This window comes from Camellia sinensis, chromosome 4, assembly GCF_055761805.1.
Source record: "Camellia sinensis isolate YWXY chromosome 4, ASM5576180v1, whole genome shotgun sequence".
Taxonomy (NCBI): Eukaryota; Viridiplantae; Streptophyta; class Magnoliopsida; order Ericales; family Theaceae; genus Camellia; species Camellia sinensis.
The window spans coordinates 63,179,571-63,202,752 of record NC_138964.1 but is presented as its reverse complement, the minus strand read 5'-3'; the positions used below and the strand labels follow the sequence as shown (position 1 = coordinate 63,202,752).

The following is a 23,182-nucleotide window of genomic DNA, read 5'->3' as shown; positions in this document are numbered from 1 at the left end:
ATCGGTTCGGTTCGGTTCAGTATGCTCGATATTTAAGTAAAAAATTATACTGAATTGATAATGTCGGTTTTATTATTTTGAACACCGATACAGATCGTTTATCCCATCAAACCGTACCGAACCGAACCAAACCAATTGAAACGGTTTGGTTTAGTGCGGTTTAATCGGTTTAGGATTTTTCAAACTTGAGCCACTTTTAAATATAATCATTAATCTATATAAAAATATTAAATTAGTTATTTGTCTACCATTTCAAACATATCCAATCCATCTATTTAATATATACTTTTCAATTTCTAAATTAACAAAAATAAAAATAAATAAAAAAGTTTAAAAATACTAAGGTTTTAAGAATAATGAGTTAGAGTCAAAATTATATATAATAAGAGTTTACAAACTTAGGTTATAAAGATGATAAGGTTAATTAATTAAGGTTAATAATTTATTATACTTATTAATATCATTTTATATATATATATATATATATTATAAATACAATATATGTTGAAGCGGTCGGTTTCGATTTAGATCGGTGCATAAGGTGCTTAAACTGATATCGAACCGAAAATTCAAAAAAATCAAATTTAAAAACTACACAGACCGATTCTTGTTAAAAACACAGACCAAATATAACTGATTTGATTGATTTTTTCGATTTTTCTTACATACCAAAAAGTGAGTGTGGAAGTGGGTTTGGTGAGAGAAAAACTAGGGGAAGAGGAAATTGAGAGGCTTTTCCCAAACTAAGCCCTTTTTGCATGGTATTTCCCAAACTAGGTCACCTTTTGACGGATTTCCTAAACTAAGCTAAAGCGCTATTACAAATCGCGCTTTTACTGTTAGGAGGCCAAAATTTGATGAATAGTGAAATCGCTATTCAAAATCGCGATTTTAATTAAGAAAGCGCTGTTTCAAATCCCGCTTTTAACATAAAAAAAATTTGTGAAAAGAACGTTATTTAAAATCGCGCTTTCACTGTGTATATAATTTTTTTTTTTTTTTTTAGAAAACGCGAATTCAAATCGCGTTTCTACTGTTGAGCCACAAACCAAAGCCAACCCACACTCTGACACACACACATCAATGGGGCACCCACAACACTCAAGCATCATTGAAATAATATAATTTTTATATATAATAATAATTTATAATAATTAATTATATAATTTTTATAATTTTCGTAAATATAAATTATTTTTAGGTTATGAATGGTTTGATTTATAATACGTATGCAAGGATAAAAAATTTTATAATCAAAAATAATTTTTACAATTTTTATAATCAAAAATAATTTATAATACGTATGTATTATTTAAATCTTTACATTTTTTATTTAGATTTTTTTACAATAAACCCATCTTCACATTTTATAATACGTATGTATTATTAAAAAATAATTATAAAAATTTATAATTAATACGTATATAAATAATTTAATACGTATCTTCACATTTACATTTACAGTAAACCCATCTTCACATTTACATACGTATGGTTTAAGGGTAAATTTTTTGATAAATGACTTAAATGATAAATCAAACCATCCATAACCTAAATTTTTTTACACTTACATACGTATGGTTTAAATAATTTATAAAAATTATTGCCATACGTATGTAAAAATCGATTATAAAAATTACAAAAATTATTTATAAATTATTTAAAAATTATTATCAAAAATTATTTATCAGTACTAAAATTTTTTACTTTTTAGATAGAAATAACTAAGGTGCATCTAAAAAAGTAAAAAAAAAATGTTTAAAATAAAAATAAAAAAAAAACGAAAATAAAAAAACTCAGTTTTCAAATAAGTAAATCCAAAAAACTCAAACCAAATATACTGAATACTTTTTAAACAATTATGTTGACATTTTGAAAAAAATTGTATTTTATAGAAAAAAATTTTAGTTAACCAAACAATTGTTTTACTTTTTTTTGATAAAAAAATTATATAATAAATATATAAAGTATAGAGTGAGTGAAAAAAAAAAAAAAATAGGAGTTGGCGTGGATTGAACCCGCGCCTATACCAAGCCATACGTATGGTTTAAAAATTGCAATTTATAAATAATTTTTGATAATAATTTTTAAATAATTTATAATCAATTTATAAATAATTTTTGTAATTTTTATAATCGATTTTTACATACGTATGACAATAATTTTTATAAATTATTTAAACCACACGTATGCAAAGGTAAAAAAATTTAGGTTATGGATGGTTTGATTTATTATTTAAGTCATTTATCAAAAAATTTACCCTTAAACCATACGTATGTAAATGTGAAGATGAGTTTACTGTAAATGTAAATGTGAAGATACGTATTAAATTATTTACATACGTATTAATTATAAATTTTTATAAATTATTTTTGAATAATACATACGTATTATAAAATGTGAAGATGAGTTTACTGTAAAAAAATTTAAATAAAAAATGTAAAGATTTAAATACATACGTATTATAAATTATTACAACAAATTTTATAATACATACGTATTATAAATTATTTTTGATTATAAAAATTATAAAAATTATTTTTGATTATAAAATTTTTTATCTTTACATACGTATTATAAATCAAACTATTCATAACCTAAAAATGATTTATATTTATGAAAATTATAAAAATTATATAATTGATTATTATAAATTATTATTATATATAAAAATTATATTATTTCAATGATACTTGAGTGTTGTGGGTGCCCCCATTGGTGTGTGTGTGTCAGAGTGTGGGTGGGCTCAACAGTAAAAACGCGATTTGAATTCGCGTTTTCTAAAAAAAAAAAAAAAAAAAAATTATATACACAGTGAAAGTGCGATTTTAAATAGCGTTTTTTTCACAAAATTTTTTTATATTAAAAGCGCGATTTGAAATAGCGTTTTTTTAATTAAAATCGCGATTTTGAATAGCGATTTCACTATTCATCAAATTTTGGCCTCCTAACAGTAAAAGCGCGATTTGTAATAGCGCTTTAGCTTAGTTTGAAAAATCCGTCAAAAGGTGACCTAGTTTGGGAAATACCATGCAAAAAGGGCTTAGTTTGGGAAAAGCCTCGGAAATTGACGCAGTACAGTGGGTTAGAGTGAGGGAATAGAGAGAGAGTATAGAGAGGAGGAAGAAGAATGGCAAAATGAATCAAGCAAAACAATTAAATCAACACACAAATACTACAAACAAATTTGTGAACATTGATATCAATTCAAATACGAATTCATCAATAAATCTGTGAACATTGATTCCACCACCACTGCTCTCTGTTGTTGTTCTCTCCTAACTTCTAACCCATGATAGCTATATATATATGTATATATATATGTATATATATTATAATTATTATTATAATTAAATGAAAATTACTTTTCTAACAGAAGAGAGAGAAAATGGAGTAGAAATAGTGAGCAGGAAAAATGGTAGACAGAGGAGGAAGAATGGCAAATTTTTATAAATTTAAAGATATGTAAAAAGTATTTCGGTTTTAAACTATAGTTTATTCTTTTTATGGGTGTGTGAACTTCATAGCCTTTTAATTTGGATGGGAAAGTAGACGGTGCACTTTGATCCACAAATCACGTGGAGGTTATATGGCGATTTTCAGATGTCAGGAATAATCCACATCCGAGTGAAAATTGCCCTTTGAAAATTAAAGTTTCACATTTTGTTTACTTAAGTGTGTTTGGTAAAGTTTACATTTACTGATTTTAGTTTATAAGAAAAATATTAAAAATATTTTAGATTCATTTGTGGTAAATCAAAAAATAACGAATAAGTGTGTTTGAAAACATCTAATCAATCTGTCCAACCTTATCACAAATGAGCAATTTTAATATAGCGAGCGAACAAATGCAAATCTAACAATTTTAAAGAAGTCAAGTTTCAATCGAATAGCAGATATATAAATTTCAATTCGCGAAATCTGACTTGACCATATGGAATTAGGAATTCTTATAAACATTTGTATATGTGCATAAATAAAGTATTGAAACTTCAAAGGTATTCTTTTCACATATTAGAAAAGCAAAACTTTTACTCCTCATTGTTCAGTTTAAAAAATTAGAATTTTTTTTTTTTTTTTTTTGTAAAATTAAGATTTCTTCAATCTACTAACCTGATCCGTATCCTTTGGCCAATCTGCCCAACTCACTCGGTCGATTTTGAAACCATAAATCTGATTTTCTCAACCCGAACCCCAATTGGTTGGGTGGTGTATGACATGCAATCCGCCTAAACCTAACCTATGAGCACCTCTAATGTTTGTTACAATAACATGTTTTAAAAACTTATTTTAAAAATACGTGAAACAGATGGCCAATGGAAGGTGGTTGTAGACAATTAGAGATGGTGATCAAAAGTGATTATTGACCACCAAATATGATTGTCACTGATAAGAGGTGGTTGGCGATACCAAAAGGGTTTCTCTTATTTTCTCATCAAAATTCTCTCTCCATATTTTGGTTCATGAGTTGACAATAATACTGATTATTGGCTGTCAAATGTAATTGCCACTGGTGGGAGGTGGTTGGTGGTGGAACAAAGGGGTTATTTCTCTTATTTTCTCATAAAAATTCTCTCTCCCCATATTTTGGTTCATGAGTTACTCCCTCAAAATAGAACACCAGCACATAAACAATTTGTTTCAACAAGGCTAAGTGAGCCAAAAAGGGAGTTGGTTCTTGTTACACTCAAATCCAAAATCAAACTAATCTTTGATCAGTTCTAAATTTTTGAACTTGAAATTGAATTACTTATATGTTGAAATTAAACTAATCTAACTGGAGTAAACTTTGATGGAAACCATGATCACACATTAAATTTTTTTTTTTCTTTTACATATATACACATTACAAAACAATTTTAGAAAATTTGTTTTTATAATGAAATTGTCGAAGTCCAAATTCCACTATAACTATGAAGATATCACTAGAAGAAAAAAAATTATTATTATAATGTGGCATTGTATATTAAAATATAGAAACATAAAAAAATATATATATATGTGGTAAATTTCCTCCATTGGTGTTTGACTTGTTAACAGAAAACTTTAAATTATTTTTTTTTACCCATAATAATAATTCATTATAAAGAATATGATTGACTTTTTGATAAAAATAAATCATTAGTAGGGGTGGGCAACGGTTTATCCGAACCGCTCAAACCGCCCAACCCGCATATAAATGGGCGGTTTCGCAAACATAATGCGGGTGGATGCGGTTTGAAATATGACAAATTTGCGGGTTGCGGGCGGGTCGAGGGTTAAAATCGCAACCCGCAAAAACCGCCCGCACTTTAATTAGTATTATTAATATTATTTTTTATATACCAACTTTGTAACTTTAACAGGAGCACCATTATATTCTCTATGACACTAGGATCCTTATTTTTAAGTATTTCTCAACTTTCTTAATGTCGTAGAATTATCAAGTCCTAAACTTGGTTTCTTATATGATTTTCATTGATGTCTCATTCACTTTTTTCTAATAAAAATTTTCTTATGGTGATCGATGAAGCTTCTAGTTTGATTATTGATTACTGAATTGACAATTCTAATTGAGTACAACCTTTAATGCATTGATACACATTTTTTTCATGACAAAAATACTAGTGATATTCAATTTTTATTTGTAAACTCATCAGAAAATTGTTATCAATTGATCACAAATATATAAAATGAATCTAATGCCTAAATTCGGTGGGAAAAAAAAACTTAAAAATTAATTTTTAAAGAAAAAAGTGTAAACCGCAAACCGCCCGCAACCGCCCGCACATTTACAAACCCTATCCGCACAAATCGCAAACCGCACTGCGGGCGGTTACGGGTTGACTTTTTCCTAAACCGCATAGATGCGGGCGGGTCAAAACCGAACCGCAAACCGCACAAAACTGATCTGCGAACACCCCTAATCATTAGTGACTAAAATGGGCTTTCTGGTGAAAATATATTTGCAATGAACTAGACTACTTTCAATCTCATTTGTATTTTAAGAGATTGATATGATCAATTGAAAAATTATATATAACCTTAGCATTTTCAATTTATTTTCTAACATAATTTGAAACATTGATACATAATTTTTAAAATTACATGATAAATACTAATATATTAGTAAAAAATCTCCAGGAAACTAGCATAAATTATCCATAAAGTATATATATATCATCAAGTTTTCAAGAACCAAACCGACCCAATACAAGTATAAAAAAAATATTAAGAGAAAAAAAAAAAAAAGAGAAAGACCCAAAAGGGAGCGTTGGAGAGCCTCTCTCTCTCTAGGTAATTTTCGGCATCCCTCCGATGACTTTCTAACGTGTCTCCGCCGAGGTTCCAAAACACTTTCAAAGCGTAGATCTGGATTGCTTATATCCAACAAGAGGAGTTTGAGAGTTTCTCCTTTGATTTCAGCATAAATTTTTGCATTTTGCAACATCTACAATGTTTCCATCTTCTCTCAATTCTCCTCTCATACATACTGTTGTGAGTGCTCTTACTCTTCAACTCTAACTTCTAACAACAACCAAAGTACTGTGGCAGCAGCGACAATGACAAGGTTAGTGGCAATGCGGGTCTGATACAAATCTTACTTTTTCAAACCACATCAGTGAGAAAATCGTTGATTTTTCCTTCATCGTTTGTTTTCCTTTTTTTTTTTTTTTTCCAGCTTTGTTTTTTTGTTGTTTGTTTAGCCTTTTCAAGTTTTGTTATTTTTTATTTTTCTAGATCAGTATGTTGTTTACTTTTATTTTAATATATCTACTTTATATCTTTCTCAAAAAATATTTATATAAGAAGGGGTAGGCATGGTATTGTGTTCAAGCCAATTTTCCCAAGTACCAAACCCAACCAAGCCTTAAAAATATCATATTGGGTTTGGCATGCCACACCCAATCAATATGTTTTTTTGGGTTGTTTGCCTACTGGAAAAACTGTCATCAAACATGGACATCAGAGGACTCAAACAAGAAACAGCTTCACCACATCTCAATTTCAGAATCCAAGAAATGCAAGCTGCCTCGTGGCAAGAGAACTTTAGTGCCTTTACAAAATTCTCATCTCCACATAAGCAACATTATGACCATTAACGCTAATTAAATGGTTACCAGTGCACAAGCTTAAATTCTTTTGATTCATTGAAGTGCATAAACTGCTCAACAGGTCTTAAAAAGGATTTCAATTTTCATTTTGCAACAATGAATCAACAAAACATACTGATCCTTTTTCTTTTTCTGACGAGTGATTAACATGAAACTAACTACGACCTGCTGCTACAAAAAGTCGCACTTCGGTTCCCTGTTGCTGGAAAAGTCTGGCGCCTTCTACCTTGCGCAAAATCTCCAGTTCGTTCATCATTATGGGAATGACAGGCAACTGAACTCTTTTTCCTATCCACTTTATCAAGCCTACTATTGTAAGAGGGGCTAATTTGAGCCCACTAAATTATTTAGGCCCAATAGCCCAAGATTAGTGGGCCCGAATTTATCGCAAGTCCAAGAATCGGTGGGCCCAGATTTATCGCCATCAAACGGATTGAATCGCTGTAAGCCTCGAAAGGGTTCGGGTCCACGAACCTAGAGACTTACTCAGGCCCGGAACTCGAAAGGGTATTAGGCAAGCCTAGAGATCCGAGGCACTCGGACTCGAAAGGGTTCGGATCCACGAACCTAGAGGTCCGAAATACTTGGCTTCGAACGGATTCAGACGCAATCTAGAAGTCGCTCCGTTAATGAGTCCCAGAACACTTGCGGGCTCGGAGCTTTCCGGGATCTACGCACCAGAACCATGGGCGTAATGGAGTTCGAACAAAGGACCCGATCCCGAGGACGGTGAGTGGAGACAAATTCACTCTTCGGTTAAACTAGCCTATACCCGGGTCGAGGTGGCACGATCCCGGGGGGTCCATGAGACTCGGCAATATTTTGCGGCAGGACGTCCTCTGGGACTACCCCTGACCCTTTGGGATGATTGGGGATCATTGGTTAGGTGTGGCTAAGAAGAAGGGTTCGCCGAGGGATTGATCTCCTCTTCGGGGTTTTCTCATCCTCGGAGAAGTCACCTCCTCGGAGAGGTCACCTCCTCGGACAAGGTGGTTAGAGAGAATATCCCCCATGTGCCTTGCACATGGGCTCCATCCTATATCATGAGGTGCCTATAAATAGCACCCACCCATAGCTTTACAAGGGATGGATTTTGGAGATTTTTTAACTCTTGGGAAAGAACTAATTTCCCTTCTCCATTATCAACCTTGAGAGTGAAAGTGGGAGATCAATGGGAGAGCCTTGCCATTATTCTATTCTCTAGCCATTTTGCCTTCTTCTTCACCCAATCTCTTATCTCCATCATCTCCTTTGTTGTTGTGTTCCTAAGTTGAGATTATTGAAGAATCTAAGCCTCTCATCATATTCTAGAGAATTCGAAGTTGTTCTTCAAGGATCTTTGAAGATCTTCGAATTTTCCAACTCCTTTCTTGAACTCTCTCCTACATTTTGGCGACTCCGCTGGGGAGGCGGATTGGTTAATGGTCTCAACGAGATCTGGAATCCACACAACTCCAACAAGGATGGCGGGAGAAGATGAAGTTCACCAACAAGGATCCTCTAATGGTGGTGATGACAGAACCATGGCTCCAGATCAACCACTTTTGCTTGAAGCCATTCAAGGACTTCAGAATACTCAGCAAGAGATTCTTACCACTCTTTAGAATCTCACTCACACCATGTTGGTGATGAGTTCTAACTTTGCACCGGCGCCAAACGGAAATCAAACTGGTGGTGGAGTTATTCCCGCCGGAGCGCAAAATCAAATCCAAGGAGAAGTAGGCCCCAATCAGCCTATGGCTCATGGCAACACGGCCACAGTAACACATGCTCAAACCACAGTAGGCGGCGGCAGTTTGCCCATACCCGGGCTCCATGGCATGCCAAGCCAAGATCCAATGGTGACTAGGGGAGTTTCTGGTGTAATGAATGGTGCTCCGGCGACTGTTGGTGTCCAGGAAAGCATAAGGAGCATGATGGCGCAAAAGGGAGCTCTGCCCGTATCTAATCTTGCCACGCCACCAGTAAATGTTACCCAAGCACCAAGCGGGCCTCCTTTGGTGCCGACAACAAATCTGCAAGCACAACCCGGTATAGCGGCGCCGTGCGGTGGACTCTATGGGCCTCAATTCAATATCCCATCACCAACTGGCTTGTCTATAGGCGCTGATGGCCAGTATCGTCAAATGTCCTCACCAATGATGAATTCGCAGCACCAGAATGGCCAAGACGCCCCTAGCTCAGTCTTCGGGTACATAAGCCAAGTCCCGGGAATACCACCATCAAACTCTCTCCCTCAACAGTTTCTCACTCTCGCCGATGTGCAGGCCATGTTCGATCTCGAACGGGGCAAGAGGACCTTACCCTCTTTGCCTGATCCAGACGTCAAGCCGCCTTACCCCATTGAGATGCTGAGTTATCCATACCCTGAGGGGTATACAGTGCTGAAGTTCATCAAGTTCGACGGCAAACAAGGAAATGCCCGAGAACATGTTGTGCGATTCATCGAGACTCTAGGTATTCATGGTTCAAACCACGTCCTCCGACTGAGAGAATTCTCTAAGTCCCTCACCGACCGAGCATATAGTTGGTATGTTAATTTGGCCCCAAACTCTGTCCGAAGTTGGGAGGAAATGGTTAACAAATTCCACTCCAAGTTCTTTCAAGTGGCGGAGAAGGTGACCACACTTACATTGTGTAAAGAGAAGCAACAAGAAAGTGAAGACATCTTTGACTACGTCAAAAGGTTTCAGGACAAGGCCGTGGATTGTCATGAAGCAGTTGAGGAGAGTTATCTGGTTCAAATTTGTCTAGAAGGGGCATTGAGCAGGTACAAAATGTTTCTAGTTAACCACAAGCTACCCACCTTCTCGGCATTAATAGAAGCAGCTCGAAACATTAGCATTCCTCAGGCTCAGGAGTCCGGATTCAAAGCCAGTTACAAGACTAGTTTCAAGTCATCTCGTGGACCTATCGTTGCTGCTGCCTCTGCCCCGGATACCCGAAATTCACAAGGAGGAGGTCATAGAGGCCAGAAAAGAAAGCAATATAATGGTGAAAAGGGGAATGTTTCTTATCCATGTGGAATCGAGGAAGTGAAAGCTCTAGTTAAGGAATGGGTGGCTGACGGAGAGCTAAAATTGCCTTATGTTGAAGAAATGCCATCAAAAAAGGACCGTGAGAGCCCTGAATTTTGTGTCTACCATCGTACATTGAAACATCCGACAGAGAAGTGTTGGACTCTCAGGAAAATCTTCAGAGATAAAGTCGAGGCAGACGAATTGAGGTTCAAAAAGCGAGGGACTCAAGACATCCGAGAACAACCATATCCTCAACACCGAGACAAGGGCAAGAATGTTGCTATGATAGCTTATGAAGGCCCAATGATCGAGGCTATCGCTAATCTCGATGACGATGACTGTTATCTGGACAACATCCTCGAGCCAGAGGGTGAGCAAGTTTACTATGGAAGTGCTCTCGATCCAGAGGGCAGAACATTTATGACTCATGGCGAAGATCCCTTTGATCCAGAAGGAGGAGAAGAATACTATGGAAGAGGAGGACACCATGTTTATGTGGCATCTTATTTTGAGGAGACCGAGGAGATGGTTAACTACGAGCCTCCAAGAGTGGAAAAAGATCCGGATCACTATGCCAAAACCCTGCAAGACTGTGTAAAGTTCAAGCAGTTCTTTGACCAGCTTGGACTTTCCAAGGAGGCAAGAACGGAAATCACCAAGTCTATCATTAATATAGCCGAGGCACACCATGAGGAATGCATGTCGACTGAGGGGTCTATCCCAAGGAAGGCAAAAGAGCAATCTAGTGCCATTACTTTCGAGGCTGATCGAAAATATCCTTTTTCTCACAATCGCCCGCTTTATGTGACTGTTTTTATTAACGGGGTTGAGTTCAAAAGGGCCTTTCTAGATAGTGGAGCCTCTATCAACATTATGACTCGCGCTACTCTAGAAAAAGCCGGAATCTCTGAAGAACGCATTGTGAAGCAGCCGATAGTCATCACTGGCTTCGGTGGAGAAAGGAGAGTTACTATCGGATGCGTAACAGTTGATTTAGCCGTTGGAGAGATTCGCTCGGCCACCAAGTTCCATATTATCGATTCTGAGGCAAATTATCACATCATTCTAGGGAGGACCTGGATGCATAGATATGGGGCTGTACCATCGAGTTATCATCAGTGTGTTAAGGCTAAATGGGGAAAGAAGACGGTGACAATTCAGGCTACAGAAAGGCCTTTCGAGATCCATGAAGCTCATTATTCTGATGCCATCTACTTCACCGAACTGGCTGTCGAAGAAGTTCCCACTACCTCTAAGCCTCGAGGGATCAAAATTCCTCGTTGGGAGGATATCAAAGATGACAAGGAGCCAATGGCAGAGTCAAGTAAGCGGGCGATGTCCAGACCAGAAAGTCCGCCTATTCCTCGGAAGGTGATGAAAGTCCGAGAAGGAGGCAAGATGGTGTACTATTTATGAAGGTGCGGGGAGTCGGTTTCTTCAGTCACCGACTCCGAGTCAAAAGAAGAGCCTCCTGACAATGATATAGTAATAAAGCCTGAAGTGGCTCCAGAATGCATGCAACATGGGCCGAAGCCTCAGCCTGAACAACTTATTGAAGTAGATTTGAGTGATGGACAAGATGCACCGAGGCCGGTATTCGTAAGTTCGAGCCTTAGCCCAGAGAAGCGGGAACAGTTGTTAAAGTTGATAAGCCGATACTCAGATGTGTTTGCTTGGTCATATAAGGAAATGCCCGGACTAGATCCTGACCTAGTCTCCCACTATCTTGATGTGTTCCCAAACTCCAAGCCAATTAAGCAAGCTGCTCGAAAGTATCATCCAGATCTCGAAGAGAAGATTAAGGAGGAGATTGAAAAACTTCAACAGGCTGGTTTCATCCGGCCAATACAGTACCCCACGTGGTTAGCAAACATCGTGCCAGTAAAGAAGAAGAATGGCCAAATCAGAGTATGTGTAGACTTTCGAGATTTGAACAAATCTTGCCCGAATGATGAATTCCCTCTTCCTCACATCGACACCCTCGTAGATACTACCTCGGGACACCAGATGTTCTCACTCATGGATGGATTCAGTGAATACAATCAGATTAAGATGGCTGAAGAGGACGCAGAAAAGACTGCTTTTAGAACACCTCTTGAAAACTTCTTCTATACAGTCATGCCTTTCGGACTCAAGAATGCCGGTGCAACTTACAAAAGGGCTATGACTGCAATCTTTCATGACATGATCCATCATGAGGTGGAAGATTATGTTGATGATCTAGTGGTAAAATCCAAGAAAGAAGAAGACCATCTCCGAGACCTTGAGAAGGTATTCAAGAGGTGCCAGAAATTCAAAATGAGGATGAATCTTCTCAAATGTGCTTTCGGGGTGACGGCCGGGAAGTTCCTCGGGTTTCTTGTACATAGGCATGGTATCGAGGCAGATGAAGACAAGGTCAAATCTATCAAAGCAATGCCTCCCCCAAATTCTCAGAAGGAGTTAAAGAAGTTCCTCAGGAAGATGTCTTATATTCGGAGGTTTATCCCATCACTTGCAGAGATCTCTGCCCCTTTCGGCTCATTGTTAAAAGGAGATGCCAAGTTCGAGTGGAACCAGGAGCACCAAAAGGCCTTTGAGAGAATCAAGGCGGCCTTGACCTCGCCTCAGACCATGATAGCCCCGCAGCCCGGGGTGCCTCTAATGTTGTACTTAACTTCAACCCCCAAGTCCATAGGGGCATTATTGGTCCAAGATGTAGATGGAGCAGAACGCCCGGTGTATTACATCAGCCAGAAGATTCGAGGAGCAGAAGTCCGATATACTCCGATAGAGAGACACTGCTTAGCTTTGGTATTCACCGCCCAAAAGCTCAGACATTACTTCTTAGCACATCAGATTCAGATTGTTACTAGGAGTGATCCAATCCGATACCTCATCAGCAGGCCTGCTATAACCGGGAAGGTGGCAAGATGGTTGCTAGCACTGGGTGAATTCGAGATCACATGTGTAGCCCCCAAGGCGATTAAAAGCCAAGCCTTAGCTGACCTCCTTGCTCAAATTCCAAGTGGTGACTATGAACCAGTGAATGAAGAAGTAAGAGGAGAGGTACATGCAGCTATGGCTTCCAAGGAAAGCTTTTGGACATTGAGCTTTGACGGAGCAGCAGCCGGAGGTAAAGGAGGAACCGGGATAGTCCTTACAAGCAAAAATGGGGAAAAGTTATATTTGTCTTATAAACTGGATTTCCATTGTTCGAATAATGAAGCCGAGTATGAGGCTCTTATGTTAGGCTTGATAGCAGCTGAGAAGCACAGTATCAAGAAGATTCGGATTCGGGGGGACTCAAAGTTGATAGTGAAACAAGTTTCAGGACAGTTCGTCTTAAAGGAGCCTGCCTTGGCCACATATCGAACAACAGTCCGAAGGCTTCTTGACAAATTTCAGAAGGTCAAAATAGAGCATATGCCTTGTTCCGACAACAAGTTTTCAGACGCCCTCGCTACATTAAGGGCAGGAGTTGATATCCCAGAGGAGGAGGCGACAATTATTATCAAGAAGAGAATAGAGCCTTCGATAATACCTGAAGACAAAGGCCTTCCGGAGGACTGGAGAGGAGAAGTCCTCGAACAACTCAGAAGCAAAGTTGGAAAATTGACTATGGCCAAGCTTGCCCAATTCATAATTATTCAAGGTGAACTTTATTTCCGAGGAGGTACCGGATTCCTAGCCTGGTGTGTTGGCCAACAAGAAGCAAGTTTCCGACTACAACAGATCCATGAAAAGTCTTGCGGGGATGTGGATATCAGTCTGTACAGAAAGATCCAAAGACATAGCTATGATGATGCATGATGGCCACAACCCGAGCAGCTGGTGAAAGCTTTCCAAATGATCTTGCAACTCTAGGGGCAAATTTCAACATTCCGTGAAAGAAGTCTACCTATGACATTTACAGTTTGCATTTACTGCATTGTGCATGAAGTTCTATCTTTCTTATGTTATGAAGAAATTTATTTCCTCTATATTATGTATCTCCATTAAAAGTTATTTTCTCTACATTGTATATCTTCATTGTGTTATGTTGCTTGAAACAGTTTTCAATTTTTTGTTGCCCCTCAAAGAAGAAAGAGAAATAGTAGACTCAGTTACCAACCTGAAGGGAGTTTTCTTGACATAATAGAAGTATACTTCCACTCGGACTTCCGAGAGATAGACTTGTTTCTGCTCGGACTTCTGAAGGAGAGCCTTCCGAGGGACAACTCTTGCTCTCATTAGTGCGGGTCTGAAGAACAGCCCTTGATTTCATCAATACGAGCTCTGAGGATCTTTCTTTTCAAAGTAGAGTGGACTCTTACTCGAACTCCCGAGGGATAGCCTTTGCTTCCATTAGCTACCGAAATAGAAGTGCGCATCCACTCGGACTTCCGAGGGATAGCCTTGTTTCTGCTTAGACTTCTGAGGGAGAGCCTTGTCTCCTGCTCGAACTCCCGAGAGATAGCCTTTGCTTCCATTAGCTGCCGAAGTAGAAGTGCGCATCCACTCGGACTCCCGAGGGACAGCCTTGTTTCTGCTCGGACTTCTGAGGGACAGCCTTGTTTCTGCTCGGACTTCTGAGAGACAGTCTTTACTTCTGCTGGTAGAAGCTTGGTAGACTCGGTTATCTTCCAGAGGAATCTTTCTTGCCAAAGTAGGGTGTGTGCTACTTTCGGACTCCCGAGGGACAGTCTTGCTTCTGTTCGGACTTCCGAGGAACAGCCCTTGATCTCATTAGTGTGGGTTCTAAGGGCCCCGAGGTCGTGGATCTCAATCAAGAATTTATTTGCCTGAAATAGTAAAACCGACAAATGAGATGAGCAATATTGAGTTCAGAATATGATTCAAGCATTATCAGAATGGGGCAACATCAACAAATAATATCGATCTATTTAAGCTACAACAATTTTACTCCTCCGAACAAGTTCATGAAAATGCAACAATCAAGTTCTTGTCTCTTCGGGCCGGTTCCTCTCAAACCGACATAAAGCAACAATGTTCCAACAAAAGTTCGGCATCAACATTTTATTTTCTCTGAGTGTCCACAAAATCAGCACATATCAATATATGTTCTTATTCTCTGTTACATTAGTTTATTCTTCCAAGCGAAACATTCACCGAATATGGATATCGAAATTCATTCATCAAATATATAAAGTTCAATATCGGATTTCACTATTCTCGGAGCCACAACAATCAATTATCCGATAAGAAGATATATATACAATATGAGAGACTTATTTCCTCGGATTTCTTTTGCAACAACATTTATTTACTCTACAAATTTCAAGACGAGCAAGCCTAAGAAAATTTTCAGTAGCGGCATCAACAAAACTCGAAGGGTTCAAATTATATCTCTCTACACCAATTAATCTTGGAAACATTAATACCCCATCTATACCAGATTTATCAACACAAGATCCAGCTCCAAAACATGAATTTCAAGACTACCTTTTATCATAAGTTCAAGATCCAATCGGAGGGGTTCAACAAATAGCAATATCAATGTGGATATCATCAACAACAACGGCACATTTGTTCCTTTCTCATCAACAGAGCAAAGTGTCATTTTGTCTACATTCAAACCAAGCTTCTCAGTAAAGTTTCAAATTCCGGAATTACAATATTCAAACATTCAATATTGTGATTTTAGCAACATCAGATTTTGAGTCAACCAAAAGTGCTTCAAGCCTTGTTTCTATTTTAGAACAAGTTCAACAATAGGAGTTCAGAATCCAGATCTGGGGTCGAAATATAAAATTAAAATTATACAAATCCTGTATTATCTACCTCAAGCTGAAATTGCAAATTCTCAGTGTATAAATCAAGTTCTGCAAGCGTCAAAAAAAAAAAAAAAAAATCAAGAGAAGAAGATTTTGAGCTTATATTTACAAACCTGAGGCAGAGGAATTTCAGAAGCTTACCCACAGATCCAAAAATATAAGAAGAATGAGAAGAGGGTTTTAGCGAGCACTTGTTAATCTGAAATAACAACACAAAGAGGATGGGCCGATGACCGATGCCGCGTTGAGAGGGCGGCATGGTCGGCGTTGGCTAGATCACAATTGAAGACAGTAGGTCAGCGGTGGCACGAGCTGTGCAGTGCTAGGCAAGACCACACACGTCGCGTTGAGTGGGCGGACGTGTATGGTCAGTGTCGGACAATCCGAAGCCGGAGGCAGCAGGCGGTGTGCAAGCGACGAAGTAGTTGGGCAGACCGACGCCGCGTTGAAAGGGCGGGCGTGGTCGGCGTTGGCCAGATCACGGCTGAAGACGGTGCCTGGAAATTGTGACGACGGCCGGCGTACTAACATCGGTGGTCTTCAGTAGTTGCAAAGCAAGCTGGTCACGATTTGGTTTGGCAGTTGAGGAACGTTGAAGAAGAAAGCTGGGTGATCTCAGTTTGGGGGGAAATTGTGCCGAAATGGGTCCTTGGAGTTTGATCTCCTGCAAATAAATTAAAAAAAAAAATCATTAGTGAGATTGTGCCACTGGGTTGCCGAAGACCAAAAAAAAAAAAAAAAAAAAAGAAGAAGAAAGTTGGGTCTCTCTTTGTTAAAGAAACAGAGCACGACAGTGGCGTCTAATATTATAGAAGCAAAGCTTTTCTTGAAAATGAAGAAGCTTGGTCTCTGTTTTAGAGAGAGAGGGACGGCTTATTGTTTAGGGAGCTTGGCGGCTGGAGGCAAAAAAGAAGGGAAATGTATTGATTAGGGTTGCCATTCTTCTCTTTAAATAGAATAAAAAAAAAAAGGGAGGCGTGATGCTAGATTATTCTCAGAATGTATTATTTATATATATACATATATCTATATGTGGATGGATCCGTTGGGTTGCCTAACCAGAAAAGGAAAGGTGTGGTTTGGGGTAGCCTCTAAAAAAAAAAATTTTTCTCTCTCTCTATAACGGTTTGCTAAGATTTGTTTGGCTGCCATAAAATGGGTTCATTCACGTTGCTAGAGAGAGAACATGTTTTGGGTATGAAAAAAAAACAGCACCTGGAGTGAATTTACAAAAAGTTGAAGGGTTATAATCTTTTAGAAAGAAAAAAAAAGAAGCTTGCTTGGTTTATGGCCTCTCAAGCCAATATACTCTCTCTCTCTCTCTCTCTATATATATATATATTTATTTATATAATGTGACATCGAATATGCTTCCTGGAGAATCTACAAAGTTGAATTTGTGTACATTGAGTGAAGGCAAGTTAAGTTTGACTATGAAAAAAAAAAAATGCAGGTCTTTTATCTCTTTAAGAATAAAAAAAATGATTGATGATAAGTGGAAAAATATTTTCTTAGATGTTAAAAAAAAAAAAAAAAAAGAGTTAAAAAAAAAAAGAAAAAAAAAAAGAAGAAAAAAAAAAGTTATTTACTTATTTATTTTTTTTATGTTACTTGTCGATTTTATCTGTAAATTACGGTGAATTTTCAGCTTTATCTTTAGACTCTATCAAGACTAATATTCTCGAAGACATAATGTGAAGCATGACTGACAAGGTGAAATTATGCATGTCCGAGAAAATTACAATTTCTCATACACGCAAGGAGCAAATGTAAGAGGGGCTAATTTGAGCCCACTAAATTATTTAGGCCCAATAGCCCAAGATTAGTGGGCCCGAATTTATCGCAAGTCCAAGAATCGGTGGGCCCAGATTTATCGCCATCAAACGGATTGAATCGCTGTAAGCCTCGAAAGGGTTCGGGTCCACGAACCTAGAGACTTACTCAGGCCCGGAACTCGAAAGGGTATTAGGCAAGCCTAGAGATCCGAGGCACTCGGACTCGAAAGGGTTCGGATCCACGAACCTAGAGGTCCGAAATACTTGGCTTCGAACGGATTCAGACGCAATCTAGAAGTCGCTCCGTTAATGAGTCCCAGAACACTTGCGGGCTCGGAGCTTTCCGGGATCTACGCACCAGAACCATGGGCGTAATGGAGTTCGAACAAAGGACCCGATCCCGAGGACGGTGAGTGGAGACAAATTCACTCTTCGGTTAAACTAGCCTATACCCGGGTCGAGGTGGCACGATCCCGGGGGGTCCATGAGACTCGGCAATATTTTGCGGCAGGACGTCCTCTGGGACTACCCCTGACCCTTTGGGATGATTGGGGATCATTGGTTAGGTGTGGCTAAGAAGAAGGGTTCGCCAAGGGATTGATCTCCTCTTCGGGGTTTTCTCATCCTCGGAGAAGTCACCTCCTCGGAGAGGTCACCTCCTCGGACAAGGTGGTTAGAGAGAATATCCCCTATGTGCCTTGCACATGGGCTCCATCCTATATCATGAGGTGCCTATAAATAGCACCCACCCATAGCTTTACAAGGGATGGATTTTGGAGATTTTTTAACTCTTGGGAAAGAACTAATTTCCCTTCTCCATTATCAACCTTGAGAGTGAAAGTGGGAGATCAATGGGAGAGCCTTGCCATTATTCTATTCTCTAGCCATTTTGCCTTCTTCTTCACCCAATCTCTTATCTCCATCATCTCCTTTGTTGTTGTGTTCCTAAGTTGAGATTATTGAAGAATCTAAGCCTCTCATCATATTCTAGAGAATTCGAAGTTGTTCTTCAAGGATCTTTGAAGATCTTCGAATTTTCCAACTCCTTTCTTGAACCCTCTCCTACAACTATTATTCCTATGACCCTCATCGCCCTCTTCCCCCTTTTTCCCTTTTCGATCTTCCCCAAACCTAAACTCTTTCCTTGCAGCTTCATAATCAAATTGGTTCAACTGCAAAAACCTATGAACCACGGGTGCAGGTATGAGTACGGTACAGGTACAAGTGCGGGTACGCCGATACGGCAAAACTCAAAAAAAGTATGATACGGGTACGCCTGCAGTTCGCCCATTTTCTATTTATTTTATTTATTATTATGGTTAAAGGACCCAACCCGCTTGATGAACTCATTTTTCTATAAGCATAAAAAATAATATTTGTGATTATTAACATTCTGCTGAGGAATAACTTTGTTCTAAACTTCTAATTAATTTTTTTGATTAACATTCTTCTGTTGAGGAATAACTTTATTCTAATTAATTTTTTTGACTATTAACATTCTGTAAGTATGATTGATTATTAATTTTTTTTGTTCTAATTTTTTTTTGGTTCTACTATACATTCTGACCAGGTTCTACCTCTCTGAAGAAGAAAGAAGAAAGAAGAAAAAAACAAAAAAAGAAAAGATAAAGACGAAAAAATATAAGACTAAGAGATGAAGAAACAAGGAGATGAAGAAAAAAATGCTGACCAGTTGCTTGCTGATATGCAGGGGCACCCGAAAATTCTGACCAGTTTCTCACAGGAGAGAAGACGAAGAGATGCAAGACGGAACAAAACCAGTTGCTTGCTGATTTGCAAAACAAAAAATATATAAGACGAAGGAGTCGCCGTCGCCGGAGGCCTTCGAAGGATGGGTCGCCTCTTTGACGTGAAGAGATTAGGGCAAAACCTAGGCCATACCTTCTTTTTTTTTTCTGAATTTTTTTTAATATTGCTCCGGTGCCCCTCAATTTTCCTGGAATTTTGATTTTTGCTCCAGCGTACCTGAAACGTACCAAAGACATACCCATGTCGTACCCAAGCCGTAACCAATTGAACCAAACGTATCAGACTCCTTTTTTTCATACCCGGTACTCGTGCAGTTGTACCGGTACCCGTATCCGCACCCACACCCGCACCCGGTAAGTACCCGATACGTGTACGGCATTATTTTTTGAGTACCCGTGCTTCATAGGTGAAAACCAACCAGATTCTTTGGACTTCTCTGCTTGCTTAGGTTTACTTGTTTGATTTGTTGACTTGAAACACTCCTGAAAGCTGGAGGATATATTGCAGAGAGACATGGTCTCATTATCTTCCTCGCTCATTTCAGGATCAGACCCCAGAGTTTTGTCTTCTATGTCCTCTAACTGTTCATTTTTGGTTTCACCAGTTATTGTTTCCTCAACATTTTTGTCATCTTCTATCAATATAAAATCATCCAAATTAGAGCTTGAGGGGGGAAAAGCAGAAGGTTCATCATGATTCATACTTGCGTCATTGCCAATCAGTATAACATAATTCGAGTTAGAGCTTGTGGCTTTGACGGAAGAAGGTTCTTCGTGAAGCATACTTTCCAATACTTTAGCAGGCTCTTTTACAACTAGTTGTGACTGCTCTGCACTGGCCACAAATGAATGAAATGGAAGGCTTACTGAAGATTTGATCTGCCCCAACTTGAGCTCCTCTTCCTATGGATAAAAGCGAATTAAGGCCAAGTTTGGCAAGTTAAAAAAAAAAAAAAAAAAAAAATCAAAAAGTTACTCAAAAAGTTAAAAAGATACCACTATTCACCAAAAGTCAAAAATTACGGCTGCACAACTCTCAATCCCAATTTTCCTCTACACACTAATTTATACAATTTTTTAATACACATTTCTCCATAAAAAGTCAAAAAGTTAACCCAAATATCCATATTTTTTTCCTCAATTTTTTAGTCCAAAAAGACAAAAAATGCACTTATTTAGGGTACCCCAAATAACCCCTAAGTATTTTTTAAGTGAAAAGTAGAGCTAAACCTAACAAATAAAACTTAAATATAAAAACAGTTTTAGTAGAGGCTGCAATTCAACAGGCCTTAATTGGCCACCCATCTAATAAGCTCCAAATCAAAAAGTCTGTACTTTTGTAACAATATTGAAATGGATGAACCTCCAATACTAGTTTCAAAATAAAATAAAACAATCTTCATTGTTGTCAACAGATACAATTCATAATTCACAATAAAGAATTACTATTTGATCAATGAACAAATTAGGGTTTTAGAGAGATTTCAGAGAGAGGGAGAGAACTTGCAACGAATGAACCTCAATCATTAGCTGCACAAAATAAAACCCCATAGTTGTTGGTCAAATATTCAAATTCAAAGTCTAAGTACTATTGCCCATCCAATATGCACTGATTACTATGTCTAGACCAAAACATCTCTAATAAAAGCACCAAAAGACTGCAGAAAAAGCAAAGTCAAAGAATTCACCTTTTTATCGGGATCAAACTTCCTCTTTGTTGCAGAATTCTCCAGCATGAGTCTGGATCATCGGTTGCACTTTCCTGCGGCCCTCCTGCAGTTGTCCAAAACAACATCGCTTTGGACTTTTTTTTTTCTTTTTTTTGCTTTTCTTCTTTTGCTTTTCAGTCTCATTTGAACTTTTGAACCCTAACCCCTATTCAGAAAGGTGACAGAGGGAGAGAGAGATGACGAACGGAGGCAGGCGACCTGGTTCCCACAGCTAGGCGACGGAGGCTAGGCGAGGAGAGGTGGTGTTGAGGTGAGGGAGGCGCTGAGAGACTAACAGAGAGGGCGAGGCGACCGACCAACGTGACTTCTGTAATGAGGCAACGGTGGCAAGGCGAAGAGAGGCAGCTACAACGAGGTTCGTTTGTGGATATTTTCTTAATGATATATATATATATATATATATTGTCTTCATTATCATTCTCTTTTCTTTCCTTTTTCTTCCATTTCTTTGTTTCTTTTATGTTGGATACCAGCAGCCCACCAGTGATGATCTAGTGATTGCAAGTGTTCTAAAATAAAGGGATAACCAGATTAATTTGGGGATATAGAAGACCTAACCAAGTGTGGCTAACCACATGCCCATACATATTGAACCAGGTTGGATCATTTAGATCTTACTATATACTTTTTATGAAATTTTTCTTTCAATTTCTTTCAATTGATTCCCCTATTTTTAATTGGAACTAGAGATTCCATCTTTGTGTTTTATTATAGTTTCAGTACTGCAGTCCCTTTTAAGTTGTAATTTCATTGTTGGAGTATCATTTATTTTCATTTCTTTATGAGAAAAAAATAATTTTATTATTGGAATTTCTTTTTTTGATAAATAGGAATTCAATGCCAAAAAGGTGGCCAAAATCCATGTATGTATGCCGCCCACCAAAACTAAAACCTTAGAATCTAAAGTAATCAAAGCATCCAGTGACCCAACTACAGATGCCTCAAAAAGTCCAAAAAATCTCAAGTAAAGGATTGTTACTCTTGTTTTTAATCTTCACCCAACACAACTAAACAATAATCTTAAGATGTACTCTTTAATTGACAATTGATTCCCATCAGTTTTTCAAATTTTCTTTTCAATTTTTTTCTTCATGTTGGGGTAAGATTGTAAAAATAGTATCGATGTTGAATTGAACTAGGAGGTTTTTTAGGTTTTTATTCTTGGCAATCCCGTTTGACAAAACTCCTTTCAGTTGTATTTGTTTTCGCACTTTTATTTCAGTGAGGTTATGAGTTTATTAGATGCGAATCCAACCCGAATCATGCCTTGTAGAGAAGTTTGTGGTGTTTAATTCTTTCAAGGTTGCCACTTCGCTGACTATGACGGGGATCTCGAGCGGCCAATTTGATGCTCGAGCGAAGATCGCGGGACAACTTTCTATAAATACGTGTTTCAATCCAAGTCTAGGATTACTCCTCTAGATCTTCTTTTTGGATATTAAGGTTTATATCTGGGGATATTTTGCTAGTTTTCTTTGATGTTTTGATTGAGTATTCAACTCATGGTTTACAGAGTATACATCAAAGGATTATTTGTTTGTTCTACACAAAAGAGAGAGTTGTTTTTCGGTGGATTCAGAAGAATTCGAGTTTGAAGCTTTGGTAGATTCTGGGGTGGCTCATCGTCAAGACAATTCCGAGGTGAAGACCGGGTTGGAAGAGGCACATAGGGGTTGGTTCAATTCGGGCGTGGATTCGCTAAGTAATTGAGAGTATACCTGTGTAATTCCTTTATATCTTCTTAGTGGATTGTTTTGTGATTGTTGCCCGTGATTTTTTTATCACAATTGGAGGTGTCCAATTGTGGTTTTTCTACGTAAAATCGTTGTATTGATTTGTCTTGATTGTTTGATTGGGATTGTTATATACTACTTAAAATTGATACATAATCACAAATCAACATCTAGGGGATTTCTAGATTTTTCAAGGTTGTTGAAATTGTACTATGATTCTCTCTCTCTCTCTCTCTCTCTCTCTCATTTTCTTTTCTCTGTTTTCTGAGTTTTCATTTGTTATGAAATTCAACAGGTATATATGT

The 23,182-nt window shown here is 37.9% G+C and overlaps 1 pseudogene across 1 annotated transcript in view; it reads right to left on the bottom strand.

The window, feature by feature from the left end:
- Positions 1–6,631: 6,631 nt before the first annotated feature.
- LOC114298145 (protein RRP6-like 2) overlaps positions 6,632–23,182 on the bottom strand; it is a 49,625-nt pseudogene continuing 33,074 nt past the window's right edge. The window contains exons 13-17 of the transcript XR_014365897.1: positions 21,103–21,141; positions 19,809–20,317; positions 19,336–19,761; positions 18,702–18,827; positions 6,632–7,418 (exon numbers count right to left, since the gene is read on the bottom strand). The product of XR_014365897.1 is annotated as a protein RRP6-like 2 (transcript). The remainder of the gene's footprint in view (positions 7,419–18,701; positions 18,828–19,335; positions 19,762–19,808; positions 20,318–21,102; positions 21,142–23,182) is intronic.